This window comes from Euprymna scolopes, chromosome 29, assembly GCF_053919585.1.
Source record: "Euprymna scolopes isolate OS-2025 chromosome 29, ASM5391958v1, whole genome shotgun sequence".
Taxonomy (NCBI): Eukaryota; Metazoa; Mollusca; class Cephalopoda; order Sepiida; family Sepiolidae; genus Euprymna; species Euprymna scolopes.
In genome coordinates, this window is record NC_136510.1 from 105,557,726 (window position 1) to 105,583,958 (window position 26,233).

The following is a 26,233-nucleotide window of genomic DNA, read 5'->3' on the forward strand; positions in this document are numbered from 1 at the left end:
TTTTGTTTTTATTTACCGCCCCACCCCACACCTCACCACACCTGGGCAACGCCGGGTACCCCCGATAGTTTTGAATAAGAACAGATTTCTAAACGAGAAAATAAAATTTAAAAAATATAAAAAAGACAAAGACGGTGTCTAGAAAATAAGTAATAATTTTGAATACGGAAAGATTTCAAAACGAGAAAAGAAAAAATGAAAAAGACAAAAATGGCGACTGAAAAAGGAAGAAAACAGGAATAAATTTTGAATGAAGATACAAAATGAGAAACGAAGGGAAAAAATGAATTGAAAAGAAAAAGATGGCGACTAGATTAAAGGTGTTTAGACCAAAGATTGTTTGCTTGGCCATCTTTCTTAGCTTGACCGAAAGTGTCCAATCGGACAGCGTTCATCTCCGCCTATCTAAATTGAAAAAGGCCGGATAAAACCCAAAGGAAGTTTCTGATGGAAATCAAGGTTTTTCCATTGATATATGCATAATCCTACCCTTCAACTTTGACCGTTGCAAGACCGTTGCAAGGTCAGCCAATCTATTTTACTGGACACACTGTACGAAACAGGAAGTCGTGATGCACAATGGAGGTTGGGGTAAAGGCCAAGAGTTGTTCAAACGGCAGTCGTTTGTGATAAAATATTATAAATTATTTTTTCTTCTTTTATTCATTTAAAAAGACAATGAATATAAAGTGTAATTGTTTAAAATATTATACTCTAATAAATCCCACACTATCAACCAAGCTCCAACCTCTGTCCCATCGCTGCAATATTGCATTCCTGTGCCTGTTTCACAAGTATCTTAATGGAATGTGCTCTGGCGAACTCATAGCACTTGTGCCCCCTTGACGTATCTGGAAGCGCCTTCGTTCAGTCTCGAAAGACAATGGATACCCCCTGTAAGGGTAGATGCGCATGGAATTGTGAAGCAAGGGTTGCACAATCTCCAACCACACCTCTTCTGGATCGGCACTGCTTGAGTCCAGTAGCAAAGAGAAGTCCAGTACGATTGAAAACAAGCGGAGAGCACATACAGCACCTGGAATCCTCAAATGGTCACCCATTTTAGTACTGACTAGGCTCACCGTTGCTTAACTTCGGTGATCGAACGGGAACCGGTGCATCAACGTGATTATGCCGTATCTTTGACTTACATACTCCTGATAAATCTGTCTAGCAACAAAATCCCACCCTTCACTGTAGAGATCCCTAGATGCTGGAAAGCTTTCTACTCTAATAGTTTCTTCTCTCGGACCGCTAGACTTTGGAATTCCCTTTCTGCTTCTTGCTCCCCTGACTCTGCAGAAGTTTAAGCGTAATATGAACAGACACCTCACTGCTGAGCTACCTATATAGTTCTACTGTAGACATGGTCCAAAATAGTAGCCGCTTACGTCCAAGTGGCAATACGCTTTGTTTGGGGTGAACAAGTGTTAAATAAAAATAATATATAAAAGGCACTATGTCTGTCTGTTTTCATATTTTCAAACTCTATCTCTTCCGAAACTAAAAGTCGCAAAGCGGCTCTAGGACCCTCACGTCATTAGATTTTTTATAGGCTGCTATTTTATGGGTCTTTAGCCGGTTAAAATAGTTTTAAGGGGTCAAAAATTGGTCAAAATTTAAAAAATAAAATCCTTATACATTTTGTATATTTATCTTTCATCTTAGTTTATTTTTAATCGGTGCATAAGCGTGTCACGTGGATACATTGGTAATGAATGTTTTGCTTTCGGTTTCGATTCTAGCTGATGGCACCCAAATATTTTTTTTTTTAATCACGACTCTATAATAATATATACGAAATCTGAACAAATTAAAATATCATATTTAAGCGTATTTTTACGACCGGACAAAGCCGCCTCCTACTGCTAGAATAATAAATAAAATAAAGCTTTCAAAAGTATATTCAGCTTTAAGCAATGATACTTACAATGGAGTCACTTGACTCCCCACGGAAGACACGTTGCTGCTCCAAAATTTGCGATGAGAAAAAGCCCAAATCTTTTTCATTTTTAAATAGGGGTGGTTTCAGGAAGCTTCTGCCGTTATTAACCAGCGGAGGATTGTTGGGAATTTTTTATTGATATAATATTTTCTATTTATAAAAAGGACAAAACTGCTGCTGCATCTGGGCAAGAGCTGCTAGAAGCAGCTTATCCTGCCTTGACAGAGTACAAAATAGACTTCGTAGCTTAGTGAGGGATGTCCTTTTCTCTTCCTTGCAACCTCTTTCCCACATAAGAGACGTCGCGAGCCTGTCTCTGCTTTATCGTTATTTTCATGGCAAGTGCTCGTCTGAGCTTCAATCTGTGGTCCCCCTCTCACCAAACTTTCATGAAAACCACTATCAATAATTTCCAACACTCTTTATCTGTGCCTAGACCTAAATGTAAATTCCACGAACAAAGCTTCTTTCTTAGAACTGCACGCCTGTGGAACTCTCTTCCGATTGTCTGCTTTCCAGCTGACTATAATCTGATTGTCTTCAAGTCCAATGTAAACAAGTTCTTGATGAACCGTCCCCCTAAGTAATCCAATTTACAAAATTCCCACTACTTATGTTTACTACGCTATGATCACATTGACTAATGTATACCCATTAACTCTTATCCTCGAGTGGCCTCCGGGCCTTGATAAGTGGTGACTCCTATGTAAAAAAAAATAAAATAAAAAAATTAAAAAAAAAAACGAACAAAATCTCTATCTACATAAGATGAGCTTACAAACGCCCAGATCATATACTTCTTCCTCGGTTGTTAATTTCAGCTATTATTTCGGGTTTCTTGTAACCCTTGTCTTTTAGAAACCGTCATGAAAAGAAATTTAGGCCGAGGCGAGAGGTGGGGGTGGGGTTATAAATCTAGTGATCGAGATGAGAATTCAAGACCATCCTTTTTTCCAATTCATTTGTTTTGCTTTGCTCTCTCTATTTTTTTAAATGGAAATTGCCCCAGACATGACACGAAGCCACTTGATATAAGGTCTGTCATACTTAATATTTAAACCAGTTTTTTTTATTTGTCGTGCGTAATTTTAAAATAGCATTTTCTTTGGTCTGTCATGCTTAATGTTTAAATAACGGTTTCTTTGGTGTGTCATATTTTTAAATATTTTGGTTAATCTGTTATACGTAAATGCTGAAATAGTATTTTTTTTCATCATTAAACACGCTGATTAACGGCGTCATTTTTAGAATAACGTTTCTTTTTTAAATTTATTCTCTTTTTCTACAAAAGCAAATTATATATATATATTACATAGAAGTCAGCTCTTATCGAGGCCCGGAGGCCACTCGTGGATAAGGGTTACTGAGTGTATAGTAATCAATGGGATAATATCGTAGTAATCGTTGTTAATGGAAATTTGGTAAATTGGGTTACTTAAGGGAGCGGTTCATCAAGAATTTGTTTGTGTTGGACTTGAAGGCAACCAAGTCAGCCGGGAAGCATGCAAACGGAAAAGAGTTTCACGGGCGTGCAGTTCTAGGAATGAAGCTTTGTTCATGGAATCTACGTTTTGATTTAGGCACAGTTAAAGAGTGGGAAAAATTTTTGACAGTGGTTTCGGCTAGACGGGTGTTTTTCGTGAAAGATTGTGGTGCGGTGACCAGAGATTGGAGCTCAGACAAGCACTTGCCATGGAAATAACCATAAAACAAAGACAGGTTCGCAACGTCCCTTCTGTAGGAAAGAGGTTGCAGGGAAGAGAAAAGGATATCCCCCCACTAAGCTACGAAGTCTATTTTGTACTCTGTCAAGGCAGGATAAGCTGCTGTTGCCACATCTGGGCAGCAGCCCAGATGTGGCAACAGCACTCCATTTTTAGATGTAATTGACTCTTATACAGGTAAAGAATTGCATCAGCAGTGAGATATCTACATATATATATATTGTAGTTTTTTTTATATATATTTGGATTTTTGTAGAGAAAGGAAAAAATTTGAAAACCTTTTTAAAAAATCAACGAAGCAGTGACAAAACTTGTTAGAATGAAATACTAATCAAATTTAGTTTCTACTGCGTTGATATCACATATATGAGAGTTGATTACTTTATAAAATACCACGGTGTTATCAACTCTCTTCAATAGATATAGAAATATTGCCTTTCGTTTTCTTAAAGGTTTTCGTAAAGGTTTCTTTATTTTTAGGTCAGAGATAATGTGTTTAGATTTTTTTTTTCTATTAATTTAAAAGGACCAAAAATTAGATTAATAGATAAAGATTTATAAAATATAAATAAAATATGTCGGCCATTTTAATTTTTGTATTTATTTTTTATTTATTTATTTATTTTTTTTTTTTTTTACATCTGTTTTACTGGTTTCAATGTCTCTGGCTCTATGAAGAATTTGATTGGATTTTTCTGCAGATTCTGACAGAATTAATATTTAGTCAACTAAATCAGTTGAGAAGTATTTATCTTTTACTTTCGTCCATTTCTATTATGTTTGTCATTTGTTCTACTGCTTTCCCCCCATTTTCCTTTTTTTCTTTCACTTTTTATTAGCTTTTACTTTTCTTTAATTAAATTTTACCCCATTCATAGTTCAATTAATGATAGAATAACTGTAAACATATCGCGTCGGTTCATTATAAAAATCAATGCTTTTCATGACAATTTTTGTCTTATCAGTTGTCGACTGGGAGGGGGAGGTATGATTAGGGGTCGGGGTTAAGTCATCAATCGAATGGCAAAATCAGAAAAAAAAACCAACAAAAAACCTATTAAGTTATATACAATATTTTTATCTATAATTCATTTCCCCCACCCCCCATCATTTCCAATGAGAACTGTTTGCTTTCTATTATTATGTACTCGCTAGGAGTTTGACACAGGTCATCATCAAAGATTTCTATTTGAGAACAACTTGTAGTGTTATCTGGAGTCTAAGTAACAACAAGTCTCTCCAGATGTCCAGTACTCTCCATCACTTTCGATAATCTTTGCAAAAGAATTTGCGTTATTGCAACAGCCGCTCACCATTGATTACTCGCTGGCAGCAATCATTGATCTTCACTGGGATTTGGGTGGCAACAAGTCTCCCCAAGGTCCCAGTCCCCTTTGCACGTCAACAAGTCTCCCCAAGGTCCCAGTCCCCTTTGCACGTCCAGTGGAGGTCTGGTTAGTTCTTTCTCCCTTCGGTCTTTCCATCCTCCTTGATCCATCTCACTAATTTGGTGTGCTGCCAGTTTATGGTGACTTACGCGTAAAAAAAAAGGAAAAACTGGTGTTTTACAATTGTACCGTTTCAGTTTTCTGGAGTCCATGTGATGTTCTTTTGTATTTTATATTTGTAGGCGTTTCTGTATATCCAGTTTGTGTCTGTAGTTCATTATTATTATTATTATTATTATTATTATTATTATTATTATTATTGGCTCATGGAGCTTTCACACAACAAACGATCTGATTGGATGATTGATGGGGGTGTAGAACATGTAGTTTTGCAGCTTCGGTGTTCTTCATTCCCTGTAACGCTTCTTCGTTATATTGTCTTGTGTTATTCTGCGCATTCAAGAGTTTTCCTTAATATTTCAGCCGTTTTTCTTATCGTTAGGCGTTGTATTTTTGCAGCTATTCCTCTGATTCCAATTTCTGCCATTCTTTTTTCCAGGTTTTTTGGGATTGTTCCTAGTGCTCCTACTATTATCGGTACTATTTTGATTTTCTTCATCATCCAAATCCCTTTTAACTCTCTGGCTAGTTCTGTGTATTTGCTTGGTTTCTCCTTTTCTTTCCTACTCACCCTGTGGTCAGCTGGGGCAGCAAAGTCTACGATTTGGCAGGATTTCTCTTTCTTGTTAATTATTACGACATCTGGTCTTCTTGCTTGGATGGGTTTGGTCGTTTGTATGTCCATGTCCCATAGGATTTTGTGGTTCTCATTTTCGAGTGCTGTTGCGGGTTTATGCTTGTACCATTTGTCTGTACGCTCAAAATGCAGTCGTTTACACAATTCCCAGTACACCGCGCTCCCCACTTGGTCATGCTGGTTTTTGTATTCTTTTTGGGCCAGTTTGCTGCATTCACTCACTATATGGTTTATCGTTTCGTCTCTTTGTCCACAGAGTCTGCATTTGCTGTTTTCTTGTGTTTTATCGATCCTTGTTTTGATATGGTTGGTTCTTATCGAGTTATCTTGTGCTGCAGTTATTAGAGATTCAGTTTCTCGGTTTATATGTCCTTTTCGCATCCATGTCCAGGTGTTTTCGTTATTCTCATTTTTTTGTCATTCTTATGAATCTTCCGTGGAGTTGTTTCTCATCCCATTGCTCTTTTCTCGTTTTGCCTTTTGTCTCTCTGTTTTGTTTGTTTTCTCCGTGTCTCTCGTTGCCATAATTATCCTTTCAGTGCTTTGCATTATGTATTTTTCTAGTTCTTTTTTTGTGTCCTTCACACAGTCTTCTATAGAGATCAGTCCTCTCCCGCCGTCTTTCCTTTTCACGTAGAGTCTGTCACTATCATCCTTTGGGTGTAGTGCATTATGCATGGTCATGAGTTTCCTGGTTTTCTGGTCGAGCTGTCTCAGTTCTTCTTTTGTCCACCCTATAAACGGTCCAGAGTATCTCACTAGTGACACTGCCCATGTATTTATACCTTTTATTAGGTCTCTGCTATATAATTTCGTTTCCAGGAGTTTTCTTGTTCTCCTGAGGTATTCCTTTCCAATTTTCTTTTTCATTTCTGTTGCTCTGATGGTGTCTGCTTCCAGAATTCCCAAGTATTTATAGTCGTCTTGTTTCCCTAGTGCCCTCATTTCTGTTTGGTTGGGTAGTTGCATGCCTTCTGTCGTTTCCAGTTGTCCCTTTCTTATAACTAGTTGTGCACACTTTTCCATTCCAAATTCCATTTCGATATCTTGGTTGAAGTTCATGGAAGTGTTAATTAGTGTCTCTGGTTCCTTTTCGGTCCTTGCAAAAAGTTTCAGATCGTCCATGTACGTCAGGTGGTTCATTTTTTCCTCTGTATTGGGGAACTTGTATCCGGCTTGGCACTTTCTGTTCAAGGGCATCATGGCTATGATGAACAGCAATGATGATAATTAGTCTCCTTGGAAGATGCCTCTTTGTATGTTAATTTCTGTTATGTGTTGTCCATCAGCTATCAGTGCCAGTCTCCATGTTTTCATTGCATTTTCTATTACATTGGTGATCCCACTTGGTATTTTATACATTTTTAGGCATTCTATTATCCATGTTTGGGGGATTATTATTATTATTATTATTATTATTATTATTATTATTATTGTTGTTGTTGTTGTAAAAAATAATAATAATTATTATTTTATCATTATTATTATTATTGTTGTTGTTGTAAAAAATAATAATTATTATTATTTTATAATTATTATTATTATTGTTGTTGTAAAAAATAATAATAATTATTATTTTTATTATTATTATTATTGTTGTTGTAAGAAATAATAATAATAATTATTATTATTATTTATTATTATTTATTCATTTTGTTGTTTTTATGTAGTCACAATTTTGATTAATTATTTGGCATTTTTTTTACTTCAACTGCAACTCAACATTCACCGTTAAATTGACGATTTTTTAAAAGGTTTTCGTGTATGCTGAAAACGAATATCACATTTCAATTTGGGGCAGATAAGTAGTTTTCAGGATATTAAGACCTTGTTGCAGCGGGTTGAGAATTGGTAAAGTGTCAGTCGACCGTACAACTAACAAGGTAGAGATAAAGGCAAAAAGATAACGGCAATTGCAAATGAAGAATATGACAGACACTGATATTCGTTTAAAGACGATGGATATCGTGTTTTATTTTCTGAGAAACAAAATGGTAAATTTGTAGGGAAATGTGGTCGTATATTCAGGGTCAGTCCGAAGAAGACGGGATCAGTCGTTGGAAATTGGTAGCTGGACGTCAGTGTGTACTGAGATAGGTAGCTGGATGTCACTGGGCACTGAGAGGACGTCAGTTGACTCTGGAACACATAGCTAGACGTCAACAAGTACTGGAAAAGGTAGCTAGACGTCAGTGGGCTTTTGAACCGACAGCTAGATGGCAGTGGATACTGGAACAGATGACTAGACGTCAGCGAGCATAGGATAGGGTAACTGGACGTCTGTGGGTTCTGGATCAGGGCAGCTAGACATCAGTTGGCACTGGAACGGGTAGCTAGAAGTCAGCAGGCGGTGGAACCTGGTAGCTGCAGAAGGCTGGAGACTACAGGAAGCACTGGAGAGGTTCAAAGTTCGTTGTTTGTAGAAGGTAGTCTCAGAACACAGGCAGGCAGTAGTTTGCATACAGATAGTTTGTGGAAATTAGTCCTGAAAAAGGTTGTTTGAACTACTGCTACTGTTGATGAGATTTTTCGGCTGTTGACCTCGAACGACTTTACTGGGAGCGTCACATTCGCAATTCGGGAGGCTTTCTGCTCCCTAGCTGGATTGAAAATTTGTTTAGTTCTGTCCGACTGCAAGAACTTAGAAACCAGAGTCAGAAAGTGGGATTGGGAAGTCAACGCCCCAGAAGAGAGGGCACTCTGATCTGCAGAAAGTGACTAGGCAGCCCCGTCGGCATTCTCCGGTGGGGGCGCCTCTGGTGATTAACAATAAACTAAGCTCTTCTCAAAGGGAGAAGGCAAAGCCTGGGAAGGTGGACCTCCTAGAACTGTACAGGACTAAACTCCCAGCGCAAAATCAACAGGGACCATGTCATTACTAGGGGGGGGTGTATTTATTTGCTTCCCCACTGAGCAAATTAGGCACAAGGCCGGTTTTTAATGTGGAGAGAGAGGGGAGGGGAAAGGGAACCAGCTCCCGAGAGGTGGGAAATGGGAGCTGGATAGTGATTTGCCAGTTGGCCCCTGTAGGGTTGCCCTTACATGGACCAGAAAATCGCCACAAGGGCAATGGTCTTTGCTTGCAGCATCTGCCGGAACGGGGTGTGTATTTGCTCCCCCACTGAGCAAATTAGGTACCAGGCCGATTTTTTAAGTGAGGAGTGAAGGGGAAATGGGGACCAACTCCCCAAGGAGTAGGGGAGCTGGATAGTGACAATTGGTATGAAGGATTGCCCCTACATTGACCAAGGTCTGATATGTGGGGGTAACCCCACATATGGTATTTGCTTGCAGTATCTGCCGATGAAGGTCCCTCTTCTTGTGAAGAAGGTAAGGGGGGCTACGAGAGAAGCATTTTCGCCGATAAGCGATCTATTTATGAAAAAGTGTTGACGTTACAGGAACGCTCCTGATAAACAAACAAATAACTAAAATTAATTCCCAACCGAATTTATCACAATCAAAAGAGTTTTAGGTATTTACTTACTATATCTAGATTCATTTTAGTACGAAATGAAACGTCTGCTGTTTTTATTTATTTGTGAAAAGTTAAGTTTTATGCTTTCGTTCTTTCGTTTGTGATTAAAACAAAAAGGAAGTCGTTAGCACGTGTCGGTCACGTGACTGTTTCTTCTGTCAAGCGTAGCCATGGTTTACTTAAATGAAGGCGATGATTTAACACACTACGACACCTTTATTATCCAATGCAATCTCTTATGTTTTCATAGGCACCCAATTTTTCCCCAACTAAACATGTTCTAATGCGCATGCGTGTCATAAATAAAACACCCCCTCCTCTCCATGTTAAGAATGGCAACCGCCACTGATATTCATTAAGTAATACGTTGGAAAAAAATGTCTTAATATCCCGAAAATGACGTGTCTGCCTCAAATTTGAATGTGATATTCGTTTTAGCAGAGCTGAAAACATATAAAGGTCCACATTTTAAAGGCGAGTGTTGAGTTGCCGTAAACAAATTACGTTTTTTTTTTCTTTTTCTTCTCTCAGTTGCATACGTTTTTATTTTGAGCAGGTGAGTTTAGGACGAAGCGTAAAAATAAAGATGGCGGTCATGAAGGCGAGAGAAAAAAAAATCGGTTTAGGCATTAACATTAGTTTTATGTTGTTTTCGTTACATATTACAAAATGAGAAATCGGCTGCATGAAAACAAATCCGTTAAGTATTACGCATCTAAAATTGAGGAAAACACGTTTGAAAAGAAGCCGAAGCAAAACAAAATGGTCATCGAATTTTTTTATCTAACAACGAAACTCGAATTTTTAACTCAAAATGATTCCTCATCTAATAATATTTTAAAAATATAAATGGTGCTTCTGCATTTCCACGAAGTTACTCGGGTGTGCCCGGCAGATGACGGGAATAACCGGAAACGACCAGGCGCGTCTTATAAAAACAACACAAATTGTTACACTCCCCTCCCCATGTTAAGAATAGCGACGACCACTGAGATTGATTAAGTAATACATTGGAAAAAGATGTCTTGATATCCAGAAAACTACTTGTCGACAGTTTCCGATACTTTTCGTCATTTGCCGGGCACACCCGAGTAACTTCGTTTAAAACAGCGGGTTGATAAATACAGAAATGCCATATATATTAATAATATTTAGCGAAAACAACGGCATAAAACTACAGCAAACAAGAAAAATTACCGACTTAAAGTCCGCCGCAAATGGTGTCCGGTTACATTCAGTTCCTGATATTAAAGACATTTTGTTTTGGGTCGGTTATTCTTGTGGTTTGCTAAGTTTTGTGCTATTTTTTTTTTTAATTGATTAATTTATCAAATTATCACCTGAAAGTACAGAATAGTTAACAAAGTCCCTCCCCATAACAAGAATAGCTTTCTAAATAGATTTCTGCATTTTATTAACTGTGCTGAAACACTAATGTTATTATCTAGAAAGCCATTCTTAACATGGGAATGCGGGCTGTTAACTATTTTGTACTTTCACATAACAGTTTAATAAATTTGAAAAAGTGAAACTCTCGCCAGAAGTTATATCACGGATGAAATTTAATATCAGGAACTGGATCTGACCAGCCACCGTTTGCTACTGACTTTTAGTTAGAGATTCTTCTGGTTTGTAGTAGTTTTATGTTGTTGTTTTCGTAAAATATCATTAATTTATATTATTATAAATAGATATTATTAAAATAGGAATCATTTCGAGTTAAAATATAAGTTTCGTTTTTAGATAAACCTGACATCAGGCCAAATTCGGTAGCCATTTTGTTTTGTTTCGGGTTCTTTCACATAATGTAGACACTTTTCGAGCGTGCTTTTTTTCAATTTTAGATGCATAAAACTAACTGGATTTTTAATGAAAATGATTCCTCATTAAATAATCGATAACAAAAACAGCAGCATAAAACTAATTTAATGTTTAAACCGATGTTCTTGCTTGCATTCTTCCATGGTTGTGATTTTTATAAATTACCATCCATTCTTGTGACATCTTTAAATTGCGGCGTTTTCTTTTTCACAGAGATACACAAGTTTTCTTTATTATTATTATTATTATTATTATTATTATTATTATTATTATAAAAGGGCCATCACTTATCAAGGCCCGGAGGCCACTCGAGGATAAGAGTTAATGAGTGTACAGTAGTCAATGGGAAAATGTTGTAGTAATCGTTAATAGTGGAAATTTGGTAAATTTGATTATTTAAGGAGATTGCTCATCAAGAACTTGTTTACATTGTACTTGAAGACAACCATATTGTAGTCAGTTGGAAAGCAGGATAATGGAAGAGAGTTCCACAGGTGTGCAGTTCTAAGAAAGAAACTTTGTTCATGGAATCTACGTTTAGATTTAGGCACAGATAAAGAGTGTGGGAAATTATTGATAATGGTTTTGGATAGACAAGTGTTTTTCGTGAAAGATTGGCGAGGGGGGACCGTAGAGTTCTATTAAAACCTCTATCTTTCTACCTCCCACGCCCTAATGCAGCCCATTCCTTTCTAGCAGAGACAAATCAGCTTTATATAATAGTTTCCTTTGGGTAAAGATTGGAATTTTCTTTCTAAATTAGTTAATAATACTGACCCCCCTCTCTCACCCCCCTCCCCCACACACAGTAACAAAAACTTGCCCCCCGTGTCGCCCACAGATAATTTTTTTTTTTTAGATATTATTTATACAGAGTAAAGCTGATCAAGAATATACCAACTTTGTGAGTCTTTGTTTTGTAGGTTTTGATTGTTAGCTGGACGTACAAACATACACACAGGCAACTGCTTTATATATATATATATATATATATATATATATATATATATATATATTATGTCTTTTCTATACCTCTTTTTTGATGGGTGGGGGATCAAAATCTATAAGAGATAGACATGCGGTTGGGAAAAAACACCAGCAGTTTATTCTCTCTCTCTCTCTCTCTCTCTCTCTCTCTCTCTCTTTCTCTCTTTCTCTCTCTCTCTCTCTCTCTCTCTCTCTCTTTCTCTCTCTCACTCACACACACACACACACACACACCCTTTCTCTATCTCTTTTTATAGTCCTTCTCTTTCTCTCTCTATCACCGTTTCTCTATCTCTTTTCATAGTCCCCCTCTCTCTCCTTCTCTTTCTCTCTCTCTATATCTATCTCTGTCTTCTTCTCTTTCTCTCTCTATCACCCTTTCTCTATCTCTTTTTATAGTCCCCCTCTCTCTCTCTCTATCTATCTCTGTCTCCTTCTCTTTCTCTCTCTATCACCCTTCTCTATCTCTTTTTATAGTCCCCTCTCTCTCTCTCTCTCTCTCTCTCTATCTATCTCTGTCTTCTTCTCTTTCTCTCTCTATCACCCTTTCTCTCTTTTTATAGTCCCCTCTCTCTCTCTATCTATCTAACTATCTATCTCTGTCTCCTTCTTTCTCTCTCTATCACCCTTTCTCTATCTCCTTTATAGCCTTCCCCCTTATCTCTCTCTCTATCTCTCTATCTCTCTAGACCCCTCTCTCTCACTCTCCCTGTCAAAAATTGAATAATAAAACTAGAAGACTCGTGCCTTCTCCCTAATCTATATGTGGCCCTCCAGATGAAACTACACCTTGTAAACAAACCAATGCACATAAACTGATTATACTTTCTCAACCTACCAGTGCTTTCATTGCATGTCTACACAATTCGTACAAATACCACAAAAAATAAATAAATAAAAAATAAATTGCACTTGACTCGCTTTTCACGAACTGAGGAGATGGACTTTTTTTCTTTCCACCACTACAACCACTGACGATCATTTTGGTCTTGGTAACAGTCACTTTCAGTCTTTACGTTCAATAGCATTAGCCCAAATTTTGACCTTAAAAAGCACAATTTCATCGACATAAACATTGTTTTTATATTTTTCTTTTTCTCATTTGATCGCTAATACTAATCAGAAACATATATTCGCTGACTTTTCCAAAAATTGATCGTATACAATATATCGTAGACAATGGTCAGAAAGTAGTCACTTGAGAGGAGGCAAGATTCCTGTTGGAGACTGTAATGTCCTCTTCTGATCTAAAATAGCAACTTGGGTTCAATTGTTTGTATACAATATATATTGCTTTGACATTAACAAAACTGAAATATGTTTCATGTCATGGCTGTTATTAGTGATGATATATGGGCACTAATTAAAATTTTCACATTTTTTTATTTTTATTAATGTTTTTTTACAAAAAATCGACCATTTTATTAAAAATTGTCTGTTCATCATTGAAATTTGTTTTTATCTAATAAATATATTTATTTATAAATTTGTGATTTTAACAATTAATGATTATTGTAAAGCAATGAAGACTTTAAATTTGAGTTTTTTTTTTGTTGCCATTTTGTAAATGAAGATTATTTCTATTTTATTTGTCTTTCCTTTCCTTTTTTAGTCCTCCCCCATTATTCTCGCCCTCTCTGTCTTTATTGATTTTGTTTGTTCTTTCTTGTGAAACCGATTTTTAATTTTTAATTTTAATTATAAATTATCAATCATCTTACTCAATATTAAAATAGCTCTAGGATATATATGCCTATCGAGCTTATTATATATCTACATTACAACGAGCACTGTTTTCTTTTCTTTTATTTTAATTGTATTAATGAATTTACTAATACATTAAAATATACTCTGCTTTTTAGACTCTTGTTCTAATTTTTTTTTTTTTTTTACACGGTGGTCACCACTTATCAAAGCCCGGAAGCAACTCAGGGATAAGGGTTATTGCAAGTACATTACGTTAGTGTAGAGATTTGATGAAGTGTTTACTTAAGGGGGCGGTTCATTAGGAATTTGTTAACGTTGGACTTGAAGACATCCAAGTTGTAGTCAGGTGGAAAGCAGGCATACGGAACAGAGTTCCACAGGCGTGCACTTCTAAGAAAGAAGCTTTGTTCATGGAATCCGCGTTTTGATTTAGGCACAGATAAAGAGTGGGGGAAATTTTTCACAATGGATTCAGCTAGACGGGTGTGAGGGGGGACCAGAGATTGGAGTTCAGACGAGCACCTGCCATATATATATATATATATATATATATATATATATATATATATATATATACAACATAATCACGTTGACACAGCTGTTCTCGTTAGATCACCGAAGTTAAGCAACTATGAACCTGGCTAGTACTAGATGGGTGGATATATGGGAATGTTAGGTGTTGTATGTACTGCGCCGGAATGTAGAAATTTTCATGTTCATACATAGGGGCGCATTTAAAGACTAGTGGGAGGGATGCACCCTTCGTTAAGACATGCATCTAAAAAGAACACTGATATGAAACTTGGAGGCTACTGTCTGGACAATCATGGTCATCAATTTGAACATTTGCGAACATGATTCGTCAAATCGATTTGTCTTCTGTATTCAAAGAAATTCCATTTTACTCTATCTTCATAAATTAAGCTTTTATTGTCTCTATTTACTTGCCTCCCCACGAGGACAGAGTTGGACACAAGGTCGGTTTTTGATGTGGGGAAAATCCAGCTCCACAAAATGGGGCACTCTAGATAGGAACCAAGAAAAAATTGCCTCAGTCATGAAGGATTTCTCCTCCACTGACCGAGGGCAGAAAATATGAATTGTAACATCAGATTAGATACTGCACTATGATTTTTGCCCAAAGGCAAAGAATTGTTATTCAAAGTGCTAGTATACTTGTTTGAAACACACACACACACACACACACACATATATATATATATATATATATATATATATATATATATATATATATATATATATATATATACTAGCATTTCAACCCGCCGTTGCCCGGGTGTTTGGAGGTGTATGTTGAGCAAAAAAAAAAAAAAAAGAGATCAATTTTTTTTAACCCCTATTATGACCTCTTAACATTTATTGTTTGGGCTCAAATCAAGTTAAGTTAAACCCATATCCAAGGAACCTATATGTAAACTTTCAAGTGTTTGGACCCAGAATTGGCGGAGGAGTTTGGTAGAGTTCTCAAAAGTCAAATCGTTGAACTTTGACCCCTTAACAGCCAAATTTCTGGCCGAAAACAAATTACAAACATTTTTCCAAATCTCAGTATCCTGTATATCAAATTTCGAGTCTGTAGACTGAAAATTGACAGAGTTCTTGCGTTGGAAAATGCACACACACACACAGACACGTTCAATTTTATATATATATATATATATATATATATATATATATATATATATATATATATATATATATATATATATATATGGGAAAATATGTTTATTCAATTATATTTCAACTTTTTATTACTACCAATCCTTTAATTTATAAAACTCTATAAAGCGTTTACAAATAAATGTCAAATATCTATATTCCAAATTCCAAGATGTTGTCCATCTTACCATTTATTTCTTTCGGCATGTTAAATGTTCAATTCTTGACAGCATCTGTTTCGTAGCACAGTGTACAATACGATAACCATTCCACCAGCTTACCAAGATCTTTTAAAAGTGTTTTCAAACCTCATGAAACAGTTGACAAACAGATAAAAATCTGATAACCCCAAGTACTAATTTTTCAATTTTGAACCCTTACCATGTCTTGTTCCGGATGAAAATGATTAGTGTCTACATGTCTGAATACCCTATATGCCAAATTTCAAGTCTGTAGATAAAAAATTCGTTAAGTATATAGGTTGAGAAGTGTCCTCACACACACACACACACACATAGTCTCACTTAACGATACATTTCGAGCACGCCCCTGTCATATCAAAGAACCTACTGCTGATTTCATATGCCGGGCTTTTCTGCTTGTGCGATAATAAAACTTCTCAAATGTACTTATGATGTTAAGCTGTATAAGGCGTTAACTTTAATCAAAATCACCTGTACCTTCTTTCATGACGTTTTCTTTTTATTATTATTGGTTTATGTGAGGGTGGTTCCAAAAGTAAAGCCTCCTATTTTTTTAACTTAAAAAGGTGAAGGGCCTTGAAATCAGGAGTGGTACCATTAGAACAGGCGACCTTTTATGATATTCCTTTATTGTTAGTTTTGGTTGTGTAATAATAGTTTTGGTCGACCATTATATTAAAGGAAGATAATTATTTGCGCATAAATGTTTTCTTGTTGTCTTTTTTTCTGTTATTTCCGTTTTTTTTTTTATTTATTTATTTTTTAAACTTCCCGCAGGACCCATTCCTATCACCAAAGACCTGAAAAGTACCATATTACAACCCCTAGTAGCAAAATCGTCTCAAAGGCATTTTTCGTTTACATCAATAGATTAACCTAGAGGTACCTTATAGAAAAGGTTAATGTTAAATTGTCCCTTTCTCTGAATAAATCAGTTTCAAAGATTGGTATTTAATTTAATTAAAAATTGACTACGATTTTCTTTTTGCGCAATTTAAAAAAAAAAAAAAATTTTCAAAAATATTTCTTCGTTCACCCCTCCCTCCCTCTCTCCCATCTTACTCTCATTTTCTTCCATCTTCTAATCTTTCTCCTCCTCTCCTTGTTATTTTTTTCCTTCACAATTTTCTTCCTTTTCCTTCTGTTAATCGTTCTCCTCTTCCCTATCTTCCCTATTCCTTCTCCTCTTTCTTCCCCCCCTCTCTCTCTCTCTCTGCCATCTCACCTCTTTTCCGTGTTTTCATTCCTTTCCTTCTCCTTCCTCTCTTTCTTCTCTTCCCTGTCTCCCTCCTCTCCTCTCTTCCCTTGTTCCTCTCTTCCGCTCCTTCCTCCTCTTTCCTCTCTCCCCCTCCTTTCTTCCTCTTCTTCCCTGTCCCTTCTCTTCCTCCAGCCTTGCCCTTTCTTCCTCCTCCTTCTTTCTCTCCCTTCTTTTCTTCCTCCTCTTCCCTCTTTTCCGCTTTCACACTCTTCCCCTCTCTTTCTTCCTCCTCTTCCCTCTCTTCCTCCTCCTTCTCTCATTACTCTTAAATTTCAACTGTCTTCATATTTTAGTTTTCAACCAATTTTTGTCTTTTGTTTTTTTAATTTTATAGATTTTTTCTTTAATTATTCCTTCCTCTCTTTCCCTTTTCTTCCTTTTTCCCTTTCTTCTTCCTTTTCTTATTTCGTCTTTTCTTTTTTCTTTTCTTTTTTCTTTCTTTTTTTCTTTTCTCTTTTCCTTTCTTTTCTTTTTTCTTTTCTCTTTTCTTTCTTTTTTCTTTTTCTTTTCTCTTTTTCTTTTTTCTTTTTTCTTTTCTCTTTTCTCCCTTTCTTTTTTCTTGTCTCTTTTCTTTTTTTCTCTTTTTTCTTCCTTTCTTTTCTTTTTTTCTCTTTTTTCTTCCTTTTTTCTCTTTTCTTCTTCCATGTTTTCTTTTTGTTTTTTCTTTTCTCTTTTCTTTTGTCCTTCTTCTTGCATTTAATATCATTATAATTTTTCTCAATTGAAAAAAAATTTTTTTCACCGAAATTTGAAAGTATTTTCTGTTAAAATCCTGCAGCCTCTTCCACACACAAAAGGTGTTACCATATCGTGATGTTCAGAGTAGATGCTCAGCTGAGCTCCAGTTCCTAGTAAAACATTCGCAGCAAGAACTCGCCTGGCTACAACAATGACAACAGACTTTCCTTTGTCTCTGTACCGAAATTGAAACGGAAATTCCATTAGCAAAGTTTATTTGTAGAAAATTCGATCTGTAGAACAAAATATAACGAGGCTGCTTCCCAACCAACTACAACATAATTTTCTTCAAGTCTAATCTAAACAAATATCATCACTCATTGTTTCCTAACTATCTCATGGTGATAATCGTCAGCAAACTGACAATCAATTTAACCCTTTAACTGGCCTATTTTTCATAATGATAAGAGTATTCGTTAATGGGATAGGAGACTGGGGTTTAATTCTGGCACAGGTTATCCCAAACACTTCAAAAATGATACTTAACATGCAACGTTACCGTTACAAACAAACAAACAAACAAACAAAGGAAAGAAAGAAATAACAATCCAGGTCGGCATTTCTCCCTTTTCTGCACATAAACATTCATCACCGTTACCCTCCCACTCTTCGATACCACTTAAGTCTCTTGCCAGCGTCCATCTTGTCCAGTGTACACTTTTCTTCTCCGACCTCACGCCGGCCGTGGTCAACCATTTCTTGCTTTCGACTTCACACATCCATTTTCTTCAAAATCGTTTTTTTTCTCCCGACCATGTGGTGCATTTTTTTTCTCCTATTTTTTCCTTTTTCTTCTCGAGATCACTTCCTAATTTGCATATGTGCCTTTTTCGGCTACTGCTGCTGTTAATCTTTTTACAAGTCAGCCATCCTTCGCTGCTGCTGCTATTTTCCCACGCACTCATATGCCCCATGTTACAGATGCTCCTTGCTAAATACTCAACATTGCAAGTATCAAGAGCAAGTGGAGCAATCTTGGGAAATGGAGTAGTACCCTCTCCTACACCTTGGTGTAGCAGCTTATGAAAGGAGAAACCTTTGGGTCACCGTTGGCTATAGTCGGCCACAACTTAGCTTAATCGTTATTCTAGAGTGACCCTTAGGCCTTGATTAGTGCTGATTCATTATCATAAGAAACTTTGTCTAAAAAACAAACATTTTATTTAAGGGTTCACGCTTTAGGGTCAACATTAATAACATTTTATTATTCTGTCAGGTTGAATGTTTCTGAATATTATAGATGAGGATTAATAATTTCTATTATTTGGATTCTTCGGACTACTGTTCTCACTTTGAGTGTTATTTTCACAACATTTTGGTCAACGTAAGACACTATTCATGTCTCCATGAAGAAGTTTTTTCTCATGGAGGCCAATTTAGGTCATTTTTCAAAGTAAAGTTACATGGCTTGTCATACCATTTTTCTGGGTCAAAACTTGATGAGAAATTAAAAAAAAACTGTCAAAAATACAAAATCTGGCATAGTTTTAGAGATATCCTAGCGTTTTCAAAGTGTATCAGATCGCGAAATTGAAAATTAGTATTTTGACCGGTTTCCCGAACATAATAAAACCATAATCCTGGTACTGTTTTTTTTTTTTTTTTACTAGGAACCTGAAATTGAAAATAAGATACATTTTTAAAGAGGCTGGAAGATTTACTGATTATTAAATTCAGAAATAACATGTACGATCATCGAGATGGCAAACAAAATAAGTCAGTCTACAAAGAAAAACCGTTAATCAAGCAGTGTATGACGATCTCATCCCTAAAGCAATGTTATACTCTTGCATGATATGCTTCGATTTTGAAGCCAGTGCAGCATCACTTAAGTTTTCACTGAGTTCCTGGATATGATGAACAGATTTCTGGTTGTAGTTGTCAACACCAACCCATTTCACAATCAGTTTATCTCTCTTCCCAGAGAAGCGGTGTTGTATTTGCCACTTGATTGATCCCATTGAACTGCATACGATATTTGAATTCAAACAACCATCAAAATGGCTTTTTGATACTGTTGTATCACAACAACAGCATGAAATAAAGAAAACAACAATTCAACTCTTGTGTTCAATGCAGTAAAACAATCTGAAGTCATTATTACAACAAATGTAGAATATACCTAAGCAGTATATACTGTGTGAATTTCCAACAGCTTCAATTCTTTGGGTACATTATTTTTGACATAATTCATGGGTTTTCCAGCATTTTCCTCGCAGACGACACTGTTCAAGCCTCCATGAAGAGTCTTTTTCCCGTCCGGGCCAATTTAGGTCATTTTTGAAAGTAGGATTATATTGCTTGTAATACCATTTTTCTGGGTCAAAATTTAATGGGGAATTAAAAAAAACTGTCTAAAATAGAAAATATGGCTGAGTTTCGGAGATATGATAGTTTTTTCAAAGTGTGGTGTAATATCCTTGAGTATTCATGAATAATTTGAATATGTTAGCTCTCTCCTGAACCTATAAACACAAAATATAACAGATATGATGAAGAATATGACTTAGTAGCCCTAAGGAAATTTCCCAGGGCGTCTATTCCTCTATTTTGTATTTTGGGGATTTCCCTTCAATCTTATAAGGGAAAATATCAGAAGAATTTATCGAAATCCCCCAAAATTATGATATGAATTCAAGAATGGAAGATTTTTTGGCCATTTTTGGCTAATTTTTCCCACAAAATGCTGCCGTAGCTCCAAAATTATTGGCTAAAACTAGGTAAACTTTATATGATTTTGAAAGCTTAACTTATTAGCTGCAGATATGACCACATGCCAAGGTCTGAACTTTTGAGGGCTGGCTGAAAATAATTTTGGCTTCACGTGGGAAAAAAAACTCTTCATGGAGGCTTGAATAGAGTCATACACACCATGAAAAGATCACTTTTTCAGAAAATTTGAAAATTTGACCTGGATGATAAATTAATGTGTAGTCTGATTTTCAATACTAATAAAAACAATTGGCTCATACATATTATCATAAATACATATCATAAATACATATTATCATAAATACATATTGTCATAAATACATATTGTCATAAATACATATTGTCATAAATGCATATTGTCATAAATGCATATTGTCATAAATGCATATTGTCATAAATACATATTGTCATAAATACATATTATCATAAATACATATTGTTATAAATACATATTGTCATAAATACATATTGTTATAAATACATATTGTTATAAATACATATTATCATAAATACATATTGTCATAAATACATATTGTCATAAATGCATATTGTCATAAATGCATATTGTCATAAATGCATATTGTCATAAATACATATTGTCATAAATACATATTGTCATAAATACATATTGTCATAAATACCGGTACGAAACTTTTCTATGAATTAGATTTTTTATTAGACTTATTTAGAGCCTGTGATTAAAATTATCAAAAAAAAAATTATTTTAAGCTTCAAAAGCCAACGTTCTCAACAAAATTAGTTGCAACTTTTCTTGCTTGCATCAGATTTTAATAAAACTGGTGTTTTCTGATCAGTGGATCGTATGTTGTATTGGAATTACTAATATTTCACACTTCACGTATGCATTAGAGACTTTGTGGGCCTTTAAAGCTAAAAAAATGTAAAATTAGGAAAAAATTGAAAAAAAATTATCACCGAAAATGTGTATTCTTGCATGGCAAATTTCCAATAGGCGTTTTTCGTCATTTTTTATGAATTCAATCTGCGTATGGTACTTTTTTGCTTGAATGCCTTATTTTGTGTCTTGAGTAAGTGAAATTTGAATTATGACTTTTTTTCTGGCGGACTTAAAAATTTTTGTCACAAATTTAGACTCATTTTTTTGCTAATTTTTCACACAAATGGTGCTCTAGCTTGAAAAATGTAAGTTAGATGTAGGTAAATCCTATATGATTTTGAAAGTTAAACTTATTGCCTACAAACCTAAACACATGCTTGTGAAGGGTGGCTGAAAATAATTTTCGCTTCACGTTAGAAAAACTTCTTCATGGTGACTTGATTAGTGTCGTAACTTCTGACCCTCTTCATGTCTATCTTATTTAACGAGGGAATCTTTCTGCTGAACTCGTGAATCTGTGCAGAATTTTGAACGGAACCCTTTTTTTTAATCCATATGAGTAGCATGTTCGTATTTCATCAGCCATGACACGATAAAAGTTCTAATTAATTCAGATTGTATTTTGATTATCAACTGCACTGAGGATTGAACCCAAGGAAAGAAACTTACAATCAAATTTTACCAAGTACTATATCCCCTATGCCACAGGTCCTTGCAGAAAATTCAGTTGTAAAGTTATATATATTCTTCTGGAGATTGAAATGCAGGCTAGCAAAATACAACAGTGAATTACTTAAGATTTCTACTCAGTTATAACTGATGGAACGAGAGCTTGTCAGGCTTAAGTTTGAAATGTTATAAAACTCTCTGTCAATCTGTTGGTTGTTCTTGCTTAAGTTAAAAACATTTTCAGCCCAAACAAGCTGTGTTGCCACTTGGAACGTAAGGGGCTAATATTTGGGGGGGTCGTGTCTAACAGGAGACTGTGAGGAGTTGAGCAGCGAGATGTCTGTTCACATTGCATTTAAGCTTTGGCAGGTCAGTACAGTCAAGGATTCAGGAAACAGGGAGGGAATTCCAAAATCTAGCAGTTTGAAAAAGAAACTATTAAAGTAGAAGGCTTTCAATCATCTCGGGATCTCAACAGTGAAAGGGAGTGGAATTTTACTGCTGTCGGGTTAATCCGTAGTCTGTACGTCGAGAGGGCATAAGTGCAATGAGTTCATCAAAGTAGATTCCATTGAAGTGCCTTTAAAACAGACATAGGGATGCAACATTGCTGCGATGGGACAGAGGTTGAAGCTTGGCCGATAGTGTGGGACTTATTATATTTGAGACATTTTTGGACTCTGTCTAAGCAGGAAAGACTAGTGGTAGATGTACCAGTCCATATGTGGTAACAGTACTACATACATAGGCGAATCATGGTTTTATAAAGATATAAGATATTCTCTGGTGCAAGTAATTTTTCTAGCATGGTAGAAGAAGGCCATCTTTATTTTTTTTTTTTTTGCAGCAAAAATAACAGATTGAATACATGCGTCTTCAGCATATTAGTTATTGTTATTTTTAAAATTGTTTGCGATAAATTTGAAATATTAAATTCTAAAGAAAACAGAAGACCAGATGAAGAAAATTTAAATGCAGAATGAAAAAAAAAAATTGATTGAAGAAAAAAGAAAATTAATGAGGAAATCTTTTATAATTTGAGGTTTCTTGCCGTCAACTCAGCTCGAAAAAAAAGAATGAGAAACCTTTGTTGAAAACCGGAGCCAAAGGTATTTTTCTATTGTGGTCACTATATTGCTTGTATAGTCCATTATATGCGGTTACTATGTTATGTTTTATTGTATTTATTTATTTATTTATTTATTTTTTTGCACATCCCGAAATGCTTTAACTTTGTTGAACTAAGTTAAAAGACTTGCCCTAGGTTTTAATTGATTCGCCTCTTCCACGAACTGATAGCCGGCCATTTTGACAATGACGCCATTTCCCATCCTCCTTTTCTTTTGCAAAAGTTTCTTTTTTTGTGTGTGTGTGTGTTTTTGTTTTTTTTTTACTTTTTTATATCTTTCTTGTTTTCGCTCAGAACTTCTTGTTTTGTTCAAATTTTATTTTGTATCAAACTAGCAAAGAGACCCGACGTTGCCCGAGATTGAATCAAAACATGTTTAACCCTCTCATATTTTATTGTCATCGAAATTGGTGAAATCGCACATTTTTCAATCAAATCGATTAATTGCCTGCTCTAGTTGAAAACCCACCATGGTGCACAGGAAGAAAGCTCCACATGCCTCTCCACAGGGACTTAGGCGACTTAGTCTATAATACATTGTAGTTTACATTGCACTGTAGAGAGACTACTGTTGATTTTATCAAATTATTTTATCTAATGTCTTGAATTAAAGTTTGAAATGCAAAAGTCAAGTATCATGGTTTATTTGTATTCTAAACGGAAACATTCATTTCGAATGCGCTACGGGTCATATAAAAGAACCTACTATTGATTTTTATATGCCAGGCCTTTCTACTTGTGCGGTGACAATGGCTTGTATTAGTTTAAATGTTAAAGTTATATATCATGGTCCAGTTGTGCTCTAAACAGAAACATACATTTCGTGCTTGCCCCTGTCATATCAAAGAACCTACTGTTGATTTTATATGTCGGACCTTTCTGCTTGTGCGGCAATAAAACTTCCCAAATGTACTTCTGATGTTAGGTTGTATAAGGCGTTAACTTTAGTCAGAATCACCTGTTCCTTCTTTCATCACATTTTTTTTTTATTATTGGTTATCGATACTTTTTTATTATTGGTTATTGAAACTTTTTTATTATTGGTTATCGATACTTTTTTATTATTGGTTATTGATACTTACTGAATACATTCTGATACAAAGCCTATCTAAAAACATTGTCAAGTACATAAAGTACATTTGTGTGAAATTTAAAAAAAATTGGCCCAGCCGTTTTAGAGTCCATAGGGAATTAACTCGCGCACACACACACACACACATGCACACAAAGTTCCTTTCATATAATAGTAGATAATTAATTTAAAAAAAAATGGATGATATGTCTTAACAAATTGAACCAAATTAACTTTCTTATTAATATTCATTGGACTACTCTTCTCATCTGGAATGTGATTTTCACAACGTTTCAGTCGATGTAGCCTCCAACCTTCTTCGGGTGTATCTTATCAAACTAGGGAATATTTCTGTCGAGTGTGGGTGACCGAAAAAATACATTTGCAAATTACTTATAGCCTCTATCCAGTCATGGCTGATGGAACAAGAGCCCGTGAAGTCAATAAAGGGTTCCACTCGAAATTCAACCCAAATTCCCAAGTTCGACAGAAATGTTCCTAAAGTTCGACAAGATACACCTAAAGAAGGTCGGAGGTTACATCGACCGAAACGTTGTGAAAATCACACTCAAGATGAGAGCAGTAGTCCGAGGAATAATAATACGAAGAACCAATCCTCATCTCAAAAATTCAGAAACTTCAAATTTGTTACTGAATTGTTTAGATAAGGATTGATTATTTATATTATTTCGATTCTTTGGACTATTGTTCTCATCTTGAGTGTCATTTTAACAACGTTTCGGTTGATGTAACTTCCATGGCATAGTGGATTTGGTTAGTTGATAAAATTCAGTTGTAAAGTTACACTCTTCTGAAGATTGAAGGTTCAATCTCCTTTGCAAGTGACACTCGGAAATGCAACTGTAAATTACTTAGGACTTCTACCCCAGTCGTGACTGACGGAACGAAAGCGACCCTTGCAGATTAAATAAAGTTTCAATTCAAAATTCTGTACAGATATCTTGGTTCATCAGGAAGATTCCCGAGTTCGACAAAATGAACCTGAAAAATGTCAGGTTTTACAGGGTGGAACGATAAAATTGTCGCTTTAGAAAAGCTGACATGATTCCATTTCCGTTTGATGAAAACCGGTTTTCTTTTTTTGTTGTTGCAGGCTACCTACTAGTTGGCCAGTTCCGTACAATTTCCAAAAGCGATAGCAGTCTTCTATCCATGTCTGAAGGTTACACAATGTTCAACGAACAAGATCGGAGTTGTGCCACTATGCAACTCATGCTCTCTACCGATCAAAGTTATGATAACAGGACCATTGCCAGCACCCTCAAAGTGCTGGATTGCCACGAATAACAAAGACGTGTCCAGGATGATGAAAGCAAAGTTTCCGGCCACGGTTATGGTCTTTGGTGTGCCACATCATACCACCTCAGATTTTTTAAATCAGTTTGAAAGTCAACACCAAAATGTACCTGGATGTGCTGAAGAGTGTGGTCATCCCCTGGTGCAATCAGGTGACTTGGGTTTGGCAGCAGGACTCTGCACCAGCCCACACGTCCAAAAAGACCCAGGCTTAGCCTCAGAAGAATTGTTACGACTTTATACCCTTCTCTCACTGCCCCCCCCTCCTCCTTCGACGTGAACCCACTGGACTACTTCGTTTGGTCATACATTGAGAATATCACCAACATGACCTCCCACAACACCAAAGTCAGCCTGATTTCTGCCATCTGCCAAGTATTCACCAAGATCCTGCCAGCACTTGTGAAAAATGCACGCTTCCAGTTCCAGACCCGTATCGAGGAAGTGATTGAGGCTAAAGACGGCTACATTGAATAGATGTCATCTCTACTACATAATCAATTTACCTGAATTGATTTTTTCAATAAAAGTTTTAAAATAAAGCTGTAGTGTTGTTTCCTTTAGGGCGACAATTTTATCGTTCCACCCTGTATATATATGTGTGTGTGTATGTATATGTACGCATATGTACGTATATGCCGAAACGTTGTGAAAATAAAACTCGAGATGAGGACAGTTATTTGCAGAATCCAAATAATACGAATTAACTTCTCTGTGTTTATTACTAACTAGAAGGGATAACTGATTTTCACCATCAAGCTGGGTGGGGGGGATATTATTACGTCATAT

At 35.9% G+C, this 26,233-nt stretch overlaps 1 protein-coding gene and 1 pseudogene across 1 annotated transcript in view; one reads left to right on the plus strand and one right to left on the minus strand.

Annotated features, from left to right (window-relative positions):
- Positions 1–26,233, plus strand: part of LOC145252800 (protein fuzzy homolog) — an 809,960-nt gene that overhangs the window by 409,984 nt on the left and 373,743 nt on the right. The window lies entirely within an intron of this gene.
- Positions 1,025–1,142, minus strand: LOC145252938 (5S ribosomal RNA; annotated as a pseudogene).